General features: G+C 45.3%; 1 protein-coding gene across 1 annotated transcript in view; it reads right to left on the minus strand.

The window, feature by feature from the left end:
• Positions 1–13,268, minus strand: part of LOC148479021 (E3 ubiquitin-protein ligase PHF7-like) — a 46,420-nt gene that overhangs the window by 1,628 nt on the left and 31,524 nt on the right. The window lies entirely within an intron of this gene.

Raw genomic sequence — 13,268 nt, forward strand, 5'->3', positions numbered from 1 at the left:
ATATGTAACCATGTTTTTACAGTGTTTCTCCCTTACTACCCAATATTTTGCAAAAACAAGGGTTGGAATTTTCCCCCAACCTATGATTGTTATGCATTTTATATTGTATGAACCTTTCAATTAACACATTTACTAAAAAAAAACCTCTGAAAGAATTTAGCAGCAGTTCTTCTAGCCAGGGGTATCTGATTACTGTGCATCCTGCCTTGAGTGTCAGTACCATGCCCCAGGTCACATTATAGAAGTCTGCTTGTCCCATTACCTATTATTAAGGTCCCAGTTTAGAAAATAGGTATGGAATTGGTTGGACCTTTAATAAAGTCTGCTCAGGGTCATCCATATAGTTTTTTGGTAATGGTTTACAGAAGTGATACCATTGTGCAATATGTCAACAGGGACAATTGCTAAGGAACTAGTACATGTCTTTAGCAGAATGGGAATACCTAAGGAAAACCTAACTGAAAACCTAACCCCATTTATGTCAAGAATCATAAAAGAGTTGTTCCATCTGTTTTTGGTTAATCAGCTAAGGACTTCCGTGTATCACCCTCAGACTGATGGTATAGTGGAGTGGTTTAACAAAACTTTAAATAATTTGCTAAAGAAACTGGTGGATAAAGATGGGAAGGATTGGGATTATTTGTACCCTATTTATTGCTGCCCATTAGAGAGGTTCCACAATCTTCCATGGGGTTCTTGTCTTTTGATATTCTGTATGGGAGACACCCAAGGGCAGGGACGGATTGGGCAACTAGGAGATCAGGACACTTCCCACTGGACCGGAGCCCACCCTCATCAGATTAAAGGGAAGAAATCTCTCAAAGGGCCGCCCACCACCAATTGAATTGGCAGTTATTGTCAGGGACTGCTGATCTGATCAGCGGCAATGGCCCTCTCTGTCAGTGAACTACTCTCTGAGCTGTGTGAGGGAGTGTCTGGGTGTTGGTAGTGTTTGAGAGGAGTGTCTGTGTGCTGGTAGTGTATGAGTGAGGTGTCTGGGTATTAATAGTGCATGAGGGGGGTGTCTGGGTGCTGTTACTGTATGAGGAGGGTGTCTATGTGTTGGTAGTGTATGAGGGGGTGTCTGGCAATTTCTAGTGTTTGAGGGGGGTTTCTGGCAATTTGTAGTGTATGAGGGGGGGTGTCTGGGTATTGGTAGTGTATGAGGGAGTGTCTGGCAATTTGCAGTGTATGAGGGGGTGTCTGGGTGCTGGTAGTGTATAAGGGGGTGTCTGGCAATTTGTAGTGTATGAGGGAGTGTCTGGGTATTAGTAGTGTATGAAGTGTTGTCTGGCAATTCGTAGTGTATGAGAGGTGTGTCTGGGTAATTGTAGTGTATGAAGGGGTGTCTTTGTATCTAGAGATAAAGGATGCGTGGAGAGAGACAAGGGGACAGGAGATGAAGAGACACAGGGGGTCCTGGAGATGGAGAAACGCAGGGGGCCTTGAGAGACACAGGGAGCCTTGGAGTGACACAAGGGGCCCTGGAGTGACAGAAGGGGCCTGGAGTAATGCAGGGGGGCCACGAGAGCCACATGGAGGCCTGGAGATGAAGAGACACAAGGGGGTCTGGAGAGACGCAGGGGGCCTTGGATGGAGAGATGCGGAAGGGCCTGGAGAGATGCAAAGGGCCTGGAGATAAAAAACATGGGGCGACTGGAGAGACAGGAGGGCCTGGAGAGATGCAGGGTGGTCTGGAGAGACACAGGGGGCCTGGGGATGGAGTGATGCAGGGGGACCTGAAGAGACAGAGAGGAGCCTGTAGAGAAGCAGGGGGCATGGAGAGACATAGAAATTCACATTTTGCTCTGCACAAAATCTTCTTTTACTATATATTATCTGGTTAAACCTCAGTTATATGATGATAACATTGGTTATATTGCTACAACATCTTCCAGAATCTTCCTCAAAACCTTCAGATGTTCTCTGTTGCAGAAAAACCACTATATAGGTAAGAAAAGACTTTCAAGCTGACTGGCCCGTTACTAGAGTAGAGGGATGGGGGGAGAGTGTCACCAATGTGACGTTGACAAGATTTCCGTTGCCAGCCCTGCTACCTCTCAGTGGCTTGCCACAGACCCTCCATGCCCTATGTAGAGGGAGTATCCTGCCCTCCTCCACAGACCTGGCCTATGAACAGTTCATTATAGCTTCTTCCAGAAATTTCCTGGTCTGATTTTCCATCCCAATCCGCCCCTGCCCAAGGGGATTGCTAGATATTTCAAAATAGACATTGGAGAGCCAGCCCAGTCCTTACAAGTCAGTTATTGAGCACATTTCTCAGATGCAGGAAAGAATAGCTGTAGTGCTGCCAATAGTGAGAGAGGAACTTGGAACAGTCCTACAGGCACAGCAAAGGGTGTACAATCATAATGCCAAATTACACACCATTGCTTCTGGGGAATGCTTAATTTGGTTCCCACGGTAGAAAGTAAATTCTTGGCCAAGTGACAAGGACCATGTGAAATCATATAAAAAATGGGTAAGGTTAATTATTAGGTGTACCAGCCTGCAAAAGGAAAACCAGAATAGATCAACCATGTAAATCTTCTAAAACCTTGGAAAGATAGAGTAGCTCTGTCAGCTATTCTGTTCCCTCTGGTGACCGCAGTACCTTTGGTCCTGCAGTACCAATAAGCAAAATACTCTCAACTATTTAACAGTATAAGGCTAAAAATGTTTCGTAAAAAAATTCATATTTGTTTTCTGAAATACCCGGTAAAACAACAGTCTTTAAACATGACAATCACTGAACCAGGCATTAAAGTTAGCCAAAGCTCTATGAAATACCAGAAGCCCAACGGAAAATGGTGACTAATGAAAATAAAAATAATTTGGAAGTAGATATAATTGAAGAGTCACATAGTCAAGTCCCATTGTTCCCATTCCAAAATCCATTGGGTGCTTATGCCTCTGCAATGATTTCCATTAATTGGATAATGTGTCTAAGTTTGATGCCTACCCAATTCCTTGTATGGACAAACTTATTGAAGGGCTGAGAACAGCATGGTACTTACCCACTCCAGATTAAACCAAAGTGATGTTGACAGACAAGGCTAAAGAAAAGACAACTATCTCTGCACCGGAGGGTCTGTTCCAATATTAAATGTTGCCATTTGGGTTAGTGTGTCAGTGGGGCACTCGCCACCTTGCAGAGGATGATGGATTCATTTCTTAGTCCTCATAGACAATATGCTGTTGCTTAGCTTGATAAAGGCGTCCTATCTCTTTAAAGGATAAAGAACAACAAGGGGATTGTATTATCCAACAGGAGAACTTGTTTTTTCACTGTGTTTTTCAATAGAAACCTCTAGACTCACCCTATTTTGGTGAGATGCGTTCACATAAAGGTTTCTATAATAGCCCCTTGTTCTTCCTTCCAAGAAGAGAAGTATTCACACTCTTACAGAATTGTACTCACCTGGGATATAAATCCCTTTATCCCCAGGTGTTCCAAGGTATGAAATCCAAACCATTAATAGTCCATAGGTTTCCAATCAAATTTCCATACAGGTTTTATTGCATACAAATGATAAAAACACCAAACAATAAAAAAATAAAAAATACACAAGAAAAAACAATAAAATACCCCTGTGGGTCGATATGGTATGTTCCACTCTATTCTTTAAGGCTAAACAGAGGAAAAAAGAATAGAAATGTCACCACTCCTCACCCCACTGTCCCAGGAAATCAGTAGGGCTGGAAGGTCCTCAGGATGCAACAAAAGAGCCTGGATATCAGCAAATAGAAGTGGAATCAACACCTCAGGGGTCCTCTAAACACCAACGCTTTTCGGAATGCCTTCCTTCCTCGGCCTTTATGTGAACGCATCTCATCAAAATAGGGTGAGTCTAGAGGTTTCTATTGAAAAACACAGTGAAAAAACAAGTTCTCCTGTTGGATAATACACTCCCCTTGTTGTTCTTTATCTTTTAAAGAGATATCAAGACATCCGCATTGGGGCCCTCATTCAGAGCCACTCGTAAGCGGCAGTACGCTCGTTCCGAGCGATGTTCGGCCATCTGCGCATGCATACGGTTTATAATACGCATGCGCGAACCAGTCAGTGCGGTCGAAAATCGTTTGTTCACTATATAGCGAGTGCCTGCTTTTTTGAGTGACAGAATGAGGCGTATGTGGGTGGTAACAGGGGAAGGTGCTTGAAAACAGGGAGTGGAGATCCGAACGCAGGCGTGCTTAAAGGTCAAAACGGGCGTTTTATGGGTGTGCATAATTAAAACTGAAGCGTCATTGACCACGTCACTTGGTTTTTTTAACTCAGAACTGCTCGCAAAATAGCGGTTGAAAAAACCAACCACAAGAATAGCGAGCAGTTCATACGCTGTTCGATGTACTCGATTAATCTAATAAATAGCGGAGATGACGTATGATGCGAGCGGCCAGGGGGCGTTTTTAACAAATAAACGAGCGTATGTTTTGCTCGCTTGTTCAGACATGGAGGCGGCAACAGACTGCAAAGAGCGTACGGTTCATTTGAATAGCCACCCCTATTTTCAGGACGAGCGAGCGCTAATTGCGTCCGGCTCTGAATCGGGCCCTGAGTTCTAGCAGCGCTTGTGGACTACTTTTTGATTTTTGTATATGTATCCATTCAAGATTTGGTGCTCTTGTAAGTGGGACCGTGCAGCAGCTAGAGGGTGCGAGTTACTCCATCTATTGATTGATTTTGTTGCTTAGCTTGATGTTGTAGTCATCTATAGTGCTGATTGGCATTCTCACTTAACCAGGGTACGAGCAGTGTTGGACTCCATTCCTCAGGCAGGATTGACAGCCAACTGGTGAAGTATTTTGGATACACCATAGGTTGGATAAAGTCCCATCTTAATAAAATGTAGGCATTTTAAAATTGGCCATGATCCTTAAATACGAAGAAGGTGAGAACTGTCTTAGGAATCACAGGGGGTCATTCAGACCCGCTTGCGAGCAAAGGACGCTCGCAAGCGGGTCGATGTTTGTCGAATGCGCATGCGCACGACGGAGGGAGCTCCATCGTGCGCATGCGCTAGACCCGGCGAGCGAGGAGGAATACGTCGCTCGGGGTCTCGCACCAAAAGGGGCATGCTGTCGATGGTGACTGACAGCACGCCCCCTTTGGTGGGCGTGCCGGGGGCATGGCTGAAGGACGGAGGCAGGCTTTTCAGGCGTTGAAGGTAGTGTTGTGCAACCAACCAGTTTTGATGACACCTGTCTTTAAAAATGAAATTGTTGTGCAGACAAGATGGATCAGATGTAGGGATAGGTGCTGTGTTATCTCAAAGCAAAGATGGTGAAGAGTATCTTCTAATCTATTTAAGTAGGAGATTGAATATACATGAGAGATATTATGCCACTGTTGAAAAAGAAGCATTCACAATTAAGTGCTCATTAGAAACACTAAGGTACTACCTTTTGAAGTGCAAATTTAGATTGATTATGGATCATGCTCTGTTGAAGGATGGCTGAGAATAAAGAGACCAAAGGGAGAATATCTAGTTGGTTTTGGCATTGCAAAATTTAAAGTTTTCAGTAGAGCATAGGCCAGGAAGCCATGTCTAAGGAGCTGTCATGATCCGGTGCAAGTGTCCCTCTGTGGAGGACGGTGAGCCGGGGGTTTTGGGTAACTAGGGAAGTGACTTTAGCTAGGTCTCCAAGTTGCGCCCGAACCTAGGTTTGGCTAGACCTGCCCAGAGGTGTGGAGTCTAACTCACTTGGTGGTTTTCTCCAGTGACCCCTCCAATTGGGATCGCCGCACCAAGTGAGCAGGTCGCGACCCTCTGGACAGGTACCTGGGAATGGCAGAAGAGCGAGACTATATTAAATGCTAGAACACTGGTGGTTAACAGAATGCTTGAACTCTGGAGATGGATCTGAATGCTTGAACACAGGGGAAGAATCTGAATGCTAGAACACAGGCATGGACTGGAAATAGTTAAATATCCAGGTGCTGATTTGCATAAACAGAGCAGAGAGGACACAGGTATATACTGGGAATGCTTAGAGATGCAGGTGCTGGTTTGTACAGAAAAACACAGGCATATACTGGGGATTGCTAGATGTCCAGCTGGGAGCTAATTAGTGATTAGCAGGAAATCTGACACCTAGGTAGCACAGAAAAGCTGTAATAGAACTAACAGCACATATACAAAAACACACAGGAAAAAGACATAAAACACTGAAGTTCTGTGAGAGAGCTAAAGTCTCAGACTGAGGATTAGCATGGAAGTTAATACAGGAAACTCTAGACAACTGAGCAGGCTGAAGCAATACTGAAGGAAATAACACAGAGCAACACTGGTGAGAATCACAGGCACTGGAACAGCGAAGTTGAACAGCAGTTTCCTGTTCCTGCAGTCAGACTTAAATACCCCTGGGTAGCTGATCAGAGGTTCAGCTGAGTGACCACAGGACTACCATTGGGAGAGACTAGTTAGGTGATATGAACCAATATGGCTGCCCCCATGCCCGGCACCCAGGAAACCAGGACAAATCCATGGAAGCCCTAGCGGACCCCAGGGAGAATACTCAGTCACCACTCACCTCCACTCCTAGCGTCTGACACCTAAGCCCAAGGACACCAGTGCAGAGGTGAGTAGTGGCCGATCCCAGGCCGCATCCTAACAGGAGCATTCTGATTGGCTTTTTGGGGGAGTTAATGGAAAGGAGTGCAGAGCCTTTCGGTGCAAAATTTATTTAGCAAATTGCTACTGGAATCAGGGCCCTAACTAAGGTAGTGCGGCCTGTGCCATAGCACTTGGCACCGCAGGGCAGTGGGCGCTGTTTGGCACTGTCAATTTTCTGTTTATTATCATTCTTACTTGTAGCTTCCTCTTATTTTATCCCCAGCATCTCCTGGCCTCCCCTATCTCTCCCCTGGCCCTTCCCCATGAGACCATGGCCCTTTTTTGGGTGCGTTATGTCCCTATTTGAAAAACAAGGGGGGCGCCAATGCTCTTTCTGGCACAGGGCACCAAAAAGTCTAGTTACAGCTCTGACTGGAATACACTGTCTGCTACCTGTACTAATCTCTGGCTACATTTGCCCATATATGCTCACTTGCTGCCTTCCCAGACCTTCAGCTTATCTTTATCTACAGACCGTCTTGACTTTTGGCCTGCTTCTGGTTATTCTTTAGTTTCTTGTCAGCCGTTATGCAGGTGTACCACAGCCTGCAGTTTGCCTAGTGACTTGCTAGTATCCATACCTATTATAAAATAGTGGATGCTCAGATAAACTTAATGGACAGGTGCATGAAAGGGAGGGGTTTATTGTAGACTAGAAAAAAAAGAAAAAAATGTCCCCAAAGCACTGCAAAAGACCAGCAATAAGATTTAAATACTACATAATAATAGAAATCCAGAGATCTTTGTTGCATATATTTGCAAAGATATGTTTAAGCCATCCGGGCCACGTCAAGGTGTCTCTGTACCTGTGGTCCCTAACACTACATGATAATAGCCCCCACTTTGGGTCATATAATTGCATACTGGTATGCCACATGATATTAGCATATACATTAATATATCTAAGTTGAGAGCCAACTCACCTGGAGGCACCACAGAATCCTCCAAATAGCACTACAGCAACCAGCACACCGTCCAAGTGCTTGTCCCATCCATGTCTCTCAGAACAGTAATATATTATAGTATCTACTCAGATCAACTTAATGGTCTTTCACAAGTGCATGAAAGGGAGGGTTTTATTCTAGTCTAGAAAAAAAAGAAAAAAATATTCCCCAGTAGTATCCATACCTACCCTAGTTGACATATAAGCTGGGTACACACCAGAACAATGAATTGGCCGGCCACCTGCCCAACATGCCAACCGATTCAATGATTTGGGAAGTTTTTTGCACAATCGAATAGTGCATACACACTTACCAGTCCGCTGACTGACATGCCTAGCCACAGGATCCAGTAGTGAAGTCATTGTCAGCGGTTCCAGCTGCCAGCATATGGATTGGTCAGCAGGTTGGCTGTACACACAGGCAGATATAATGATACCTCGGTAAGATATATCGGCATCTGCCATGCAGCACGGTGGGCGCGATATGTCTGTGAACAATGTCGTTCACAGACATATGGGTGTACACACCTGCTGTTACAAGGAGCAATATATCATTCATTGGCTGTACGAATGATATATTGTACAGTATGTACTCTGCTTTAGTCATAAGTCTCTACTATTCTGAGCTGGCATCATCCAAGTACCTGCGTTCTACAGGAACATCAGCTAGCTATAGGGAAATGCCTCAATATATATCTTGTTCTAGAGATTCATCTAGTGTTCAGAGGTAGCCCTAACACTCTGGGGTCCCTCCTCAATAGTCCTCTACTTAACATCATTGTAGTGAGGAGATCATATATTTTAACCAGTCTCTCCTGGGCAAGTCATGAAGCTCGCAGGTCATCTTAAACAATCACAGATGTCGATTAATGATGCACTGCTCTAATCAATTTGAAAAGGTACAGTTACTTCCTCCTGTTAAAAGGGCAATGCTTTGGTTGCCATCACTCCTTAAGGTGGGTACATACCTGACAGATATATGTGGGCTATATCTGGGACCCAGAGGGCGGGTCGGCGGCGTGTCCCGCCCCCCTTCCTGCGGCTGTTGCTGAGTGTGTACGGGCGGTCTGCAGACATATCTGTCCATCGGCTGTGCAGCACAGCCAATGCGATATGTCGGTGAATGCTGACGTTCATTGGGTATATGTACAACTCCTATGGCGTGAGATCTTCACACGTCCATGTTATAAACTATGCATGTGCAGATCTCGTACTAGTAGTTTAAGCTATGTGCCCCCTAAGCTGCTGCATGATTGCCATGGTTCGCACGTTAGGGCATCAGCCCTGTTTTCTCGGAGTGACGAGGCCAGTGCCTGAGTATCCTAATTTAGAGAAGTTGTTATAATTAGTTATTATGGCCGTTTCCTTCTTTGCAAAATGCCTTGTAAGTGTTCATTTCCTGGCAAATGTGTTCAAATCGATAAACATTTTAAATTTATTGGGTTTCTGTGTGAGGGCAATCATCAATCCATTACTGAGTATAGATACTTCAGATTGTGATAAATGGTGGGAATGACAAGCTGAATATATCTTTGTTTTTTGGATCTACCTCCTTGTTTGCCTCATCTTCTGAACTTTTGCTTCTTAAAAGGAGATATCCTATTGGATGGCATATATGCCCTCACATCTTCATTCACAGATAAGCTATGTTATTCTCTATGATAAAGCTTGTATGCTGTATGTATTGTTCCTATTTTTTAAATGTACATACAATGCTATGGAGATATCTTTTATTGATATATGAGGCTTCTCATAAGTGAAGTATTCTCTTCTGGGAGGGGTACCAAACCTGAAAAGTTAAACTCCTGCAGTTGCGCTTTTGAACAAGCATACATTTGGTACGCATATTATCAAAGGATTTTCAACCATAATATTACACTATCTGTCACGGTCCTGCGGGCTGACCCTCCAGATACACCAATCTGAGAATCGCTGCCCGTGACTTTTACAGGTTACCTCAGCACATGTGGTTAACTAAACCTAGTAACTGCCACCAGCAGAAGAATATAATGCTAAAGCATAAAGTGAGTTGCTGCTCTTACCTGCACACACATTTGCAAGAAAAAATATATCTTTAGAGCCCGCACAGGAAAAAACAGAAAGGAAATAATATTGCGAACATCCTGGGTGTATATAATATACAAGCATGGGATGGGATGATATTCACCTCTTCAAACCAACTTATATATAAGTCATAGTATCCAATAATGGAAAGAAATATAAATTTTTAGGTTGGCGGTGCTCCCCTGAGTCAGAAGGATACAAAGTATGTAAGTATGTGGAGAAAAGAAGACTCTTGGTTGGGGGCAGTCAATTATTGTATCAATAGTGAAGACTAGTGATACTAAAACAACTTTTAATGTGACAAAAATTAAAACAGTAGATAATCAACAATACATGACATACAACATACAACACAGAGATTTTCCAGCTCAGCTAATCTTCACATTACCTGCTAGTGCCACGTGCACAATCTGTTCCACTTGTTTGAGCGGTACAGTGGAAAATCTCTGTGTTGTATGTAGGGATGTGCGCCGGACCATTTTTGCCGGATTTGGATTTGGTTCTAATTCGTCGTCCGGCTTTGGATTTGGATTTGGATTTGCCAAACTGCGGTGACTGGCTTTGGATTTGGATTTGGATTTTTTTACAAAAATTGACAAAAAAAGCTAAAATCACATAAATTGGTCTTTTTTTTCTTCCTAGAGTATTATTAACCTCAATAACATTAATTTCCAGTCAATTTAGACCATATCACAGCTTATAATATTGTTTTCAACATTATTGGCCAAAGGTTGCAGTGAGCTGACTGGTTCCTAAGCGACAAAGCAGCGGCACAATGACACAGACACCACAGTATAAAGCACATCTATGACACATTGCCACACAGCAGTGGCAGAAATGAAAAGTAGTGCACCCACCCAGTGGGGTACGGCCAGCAGAGTCACAGTACTTGTTTACAAAGTGGGCTACGGCCCTAGGAGTCACAGTGCACAATCTTATTCGCATTACACCGCACAGAGGGCCTGATTCACATTACACCATAAAGTAGTGTCTCTTATTTATGTTACGACACACAGTAGTGCCCCTTTTACACAATGCCCACAGTAGTGACCCTTTTACACAATGCCCACAGTAGCGGTGTCCCTTACACAATGTCCCCCAGCAGTGGTGCCCCCTATGCAGTCCCCTTAGTAGTAGGGTCCACTATGCAGTGCCCCCAGTAGAATGCCCCCCAGTAGTATGCCCCCCCAGTAGTATGCCCCCCATTAGCATGCCACCCAGTAGTATGCCCCCCATTAGCAGGCCCCCCCAGTAGTATGCCCCCCATTAGCATGCCACCCAGTAGTATGCCCCCCCAGTAGTATGGCCCCCCCAGTAGTATGGCCCCCCCAGTAGCAGGCCCCCCCCAGTAGTAGGCTGCCCCAGTAGTAGCCCCCCCTGTAGTATGGGCCCCCCCTGTAGTATGGCCCCCCCTGTAGTAGGCTGCCCCAGTAGCAGGCCCCCCCCAGTAGTAGTAAGCCCCCCAGTAGTATGGCCCCCCAGTAGTATGGCCCCTCAGTAGTATGGCCCCCCCAGTAGCAGACCCCCCCCAGTAGTATAGCCCCCCCCAGTAGCAGGCCCCTCTGTAGTATGGCCCCCCCAGTAGTATAGCCCCCCCCAGTAGCAGACCCCCCCCAGTAGTGCAGACCCCCCCCAGTAGTATGGGCCCCCCCAGTAGCACCCCCGGCCCTTGCACAAATTAAAAAATAAAAACTTACCTGTATCCCCGCTCCCGCGCCGTCCGCTCTGTCACACGCTGAGGAGGGAGCCGGAAGACGGAGCTCATGTGTGAGCTCCAGCCGGCTCCCTCCGTGCAGCAGCCAATGAGAGTCTGTGTGACTCTCATTGGCTGCTGTAACAAACACACAGCTGCCGCTGGCGGCTGTGTGTCTGTGTCTGTGTAGGGCAGAGCGCTATCACTGTGCTCTGCCCTACACGCGAGGAGACCTGATGTCGGAATCTCTAGTGAGAATCCGACATCAGGCGGCCGCCGTTCGGCCCCGAACGGGGATCCGAGTCAGGCGGTGAACACCCGAACAGGGTTCGGGTGGACTCGGATCCCCAATGTTCGGAGCGGTTCGGATTCCACAGAATCCGAACCGCTCATCTCTAGTTGTATGTTGTATGTCATGTATTGTTGATTATCTACTGTTTTAATTTTTGTCACATTAAAAGTTAAGTTTTAGTATCACTAGTCTTCACTATTGATACAATAATTGAGTGCCCCCAACCAAGAGTCTTCTTTTCTCCACATACTTACATACTCTGCACACACATTTATCAATACTTGGAAAAATAGGTAACATGAGCCATGGGTCATAAAAACACAGATCCAGAATTAGAATTAATGTTTAATTGAAGAATGTCTTCAAATCACACAGTTACTCAAAGAAAAGAAAATAATAAATGGGGAAACAAACCATTCGGGTCACGGCGGATTAAATGATTCTGGGACGAGGCCTTCCCAGTGATGTATGCTTCAATAGCCTCGTGCAGGATGAACCAGTCGGTAGTGTAACTCCAGACATTCTAGGACACATCATAACTGTATTTCTTTGTCTTGAGTATATCTTAGTGCTTACTGAGCATGTGCAAGAGATAAGAATGGTCCATGCTATGTTGTACCAATAAGTGCTTGATACCCAGTATGTTACACAAATGGACTTAGGCCCTGATTCAGAGCCGGACGCTCTGACAGAGCACTCGCTCTGAATCAAGGCCTTCCTTCTGAATTTTAGAGCGGCCTCCTGGCCGCTTGTATAGCTGTGGGTGACCACCCACAGCTATAGCGAGCAGCCAAAAAGATGTTCACGATGGTCAAGACCATCACGACCATCGGGCTACCCTTGTGGTAGGGTCTCGTCTGCCACAAGCCCTGGAGTGCTTTCGGCTCTATCAGAGCCGACAGCACTCCCACTGACATCACTTGTGATGTCAGTGGGGCCGGCCCCAGACAGTAGGCATTCCCATGGGAATGCCTCCGTCTGGCCAGCCACACCCCCGGCACGCCCACCAAAGGGGGAGTGCTGTCACTCACCATCAACAGCACGCCCCCTTTGTAGCGAGACCCAGAGCGACGGCTTGGCCGTCGCTAACCGGGTCTCGCGCATGCGCTCGACGGAGCCGGCTCCCTCATGCGCATGCGCACTGTGTCAACATTGACCTGCTTGCGAGCGCTCACCGCTCGCGAGCAGGTCTGAATCAGGCCCTTAATATCCAGAAAATCAATACCCATACAATGGTTTATAAATCAAGACCTAGACAAAGGCTCTTCGGCTCGTACATGGACCTGAGACTGCAGTAGAGTGTCTGCAATGTAAATTGAAAGACCTGGGCATTGTGAAACGAGGGCTCCCCAGATTAACATGAACTACATGTTATGTTGAAGATAATGAAACACCGGTGTCATCTGAACACATAGACAAAAGTATACTGTATACTTTGTATGTTAACTGTATATTTGTTACTTATAAGTAAAGTGTGTTAATTTGCACTCACTCAGTTAGTTATGTGGTATAACCATTCACTTTGATCAGAACAAAACTCACCGTTATGCACTGAAGCTATGTGAATAAGAGCAGTTGCATTGAATCCTTAGGCATGCCTAATATCAATATTGCTGATTTGTAATGCCCTGCTAAAATATGATATAAAAGAAGAAT

The sequence above is a fragment of the Taudactylus pleione genome, unplaced genomic scaffold (assembly GCF_031769625.1).
Source record: "Taudactylus pleione unplaced genomic scaffold, aTauple2 ptg000642l, whole genome shotgun sequence".
Lineage (NCBI taxonomy): Eukaryota > Metazoa > Chordata > Amphibia > Anura > Myobatrachidae > Taudactylus > Taudactylus pleione.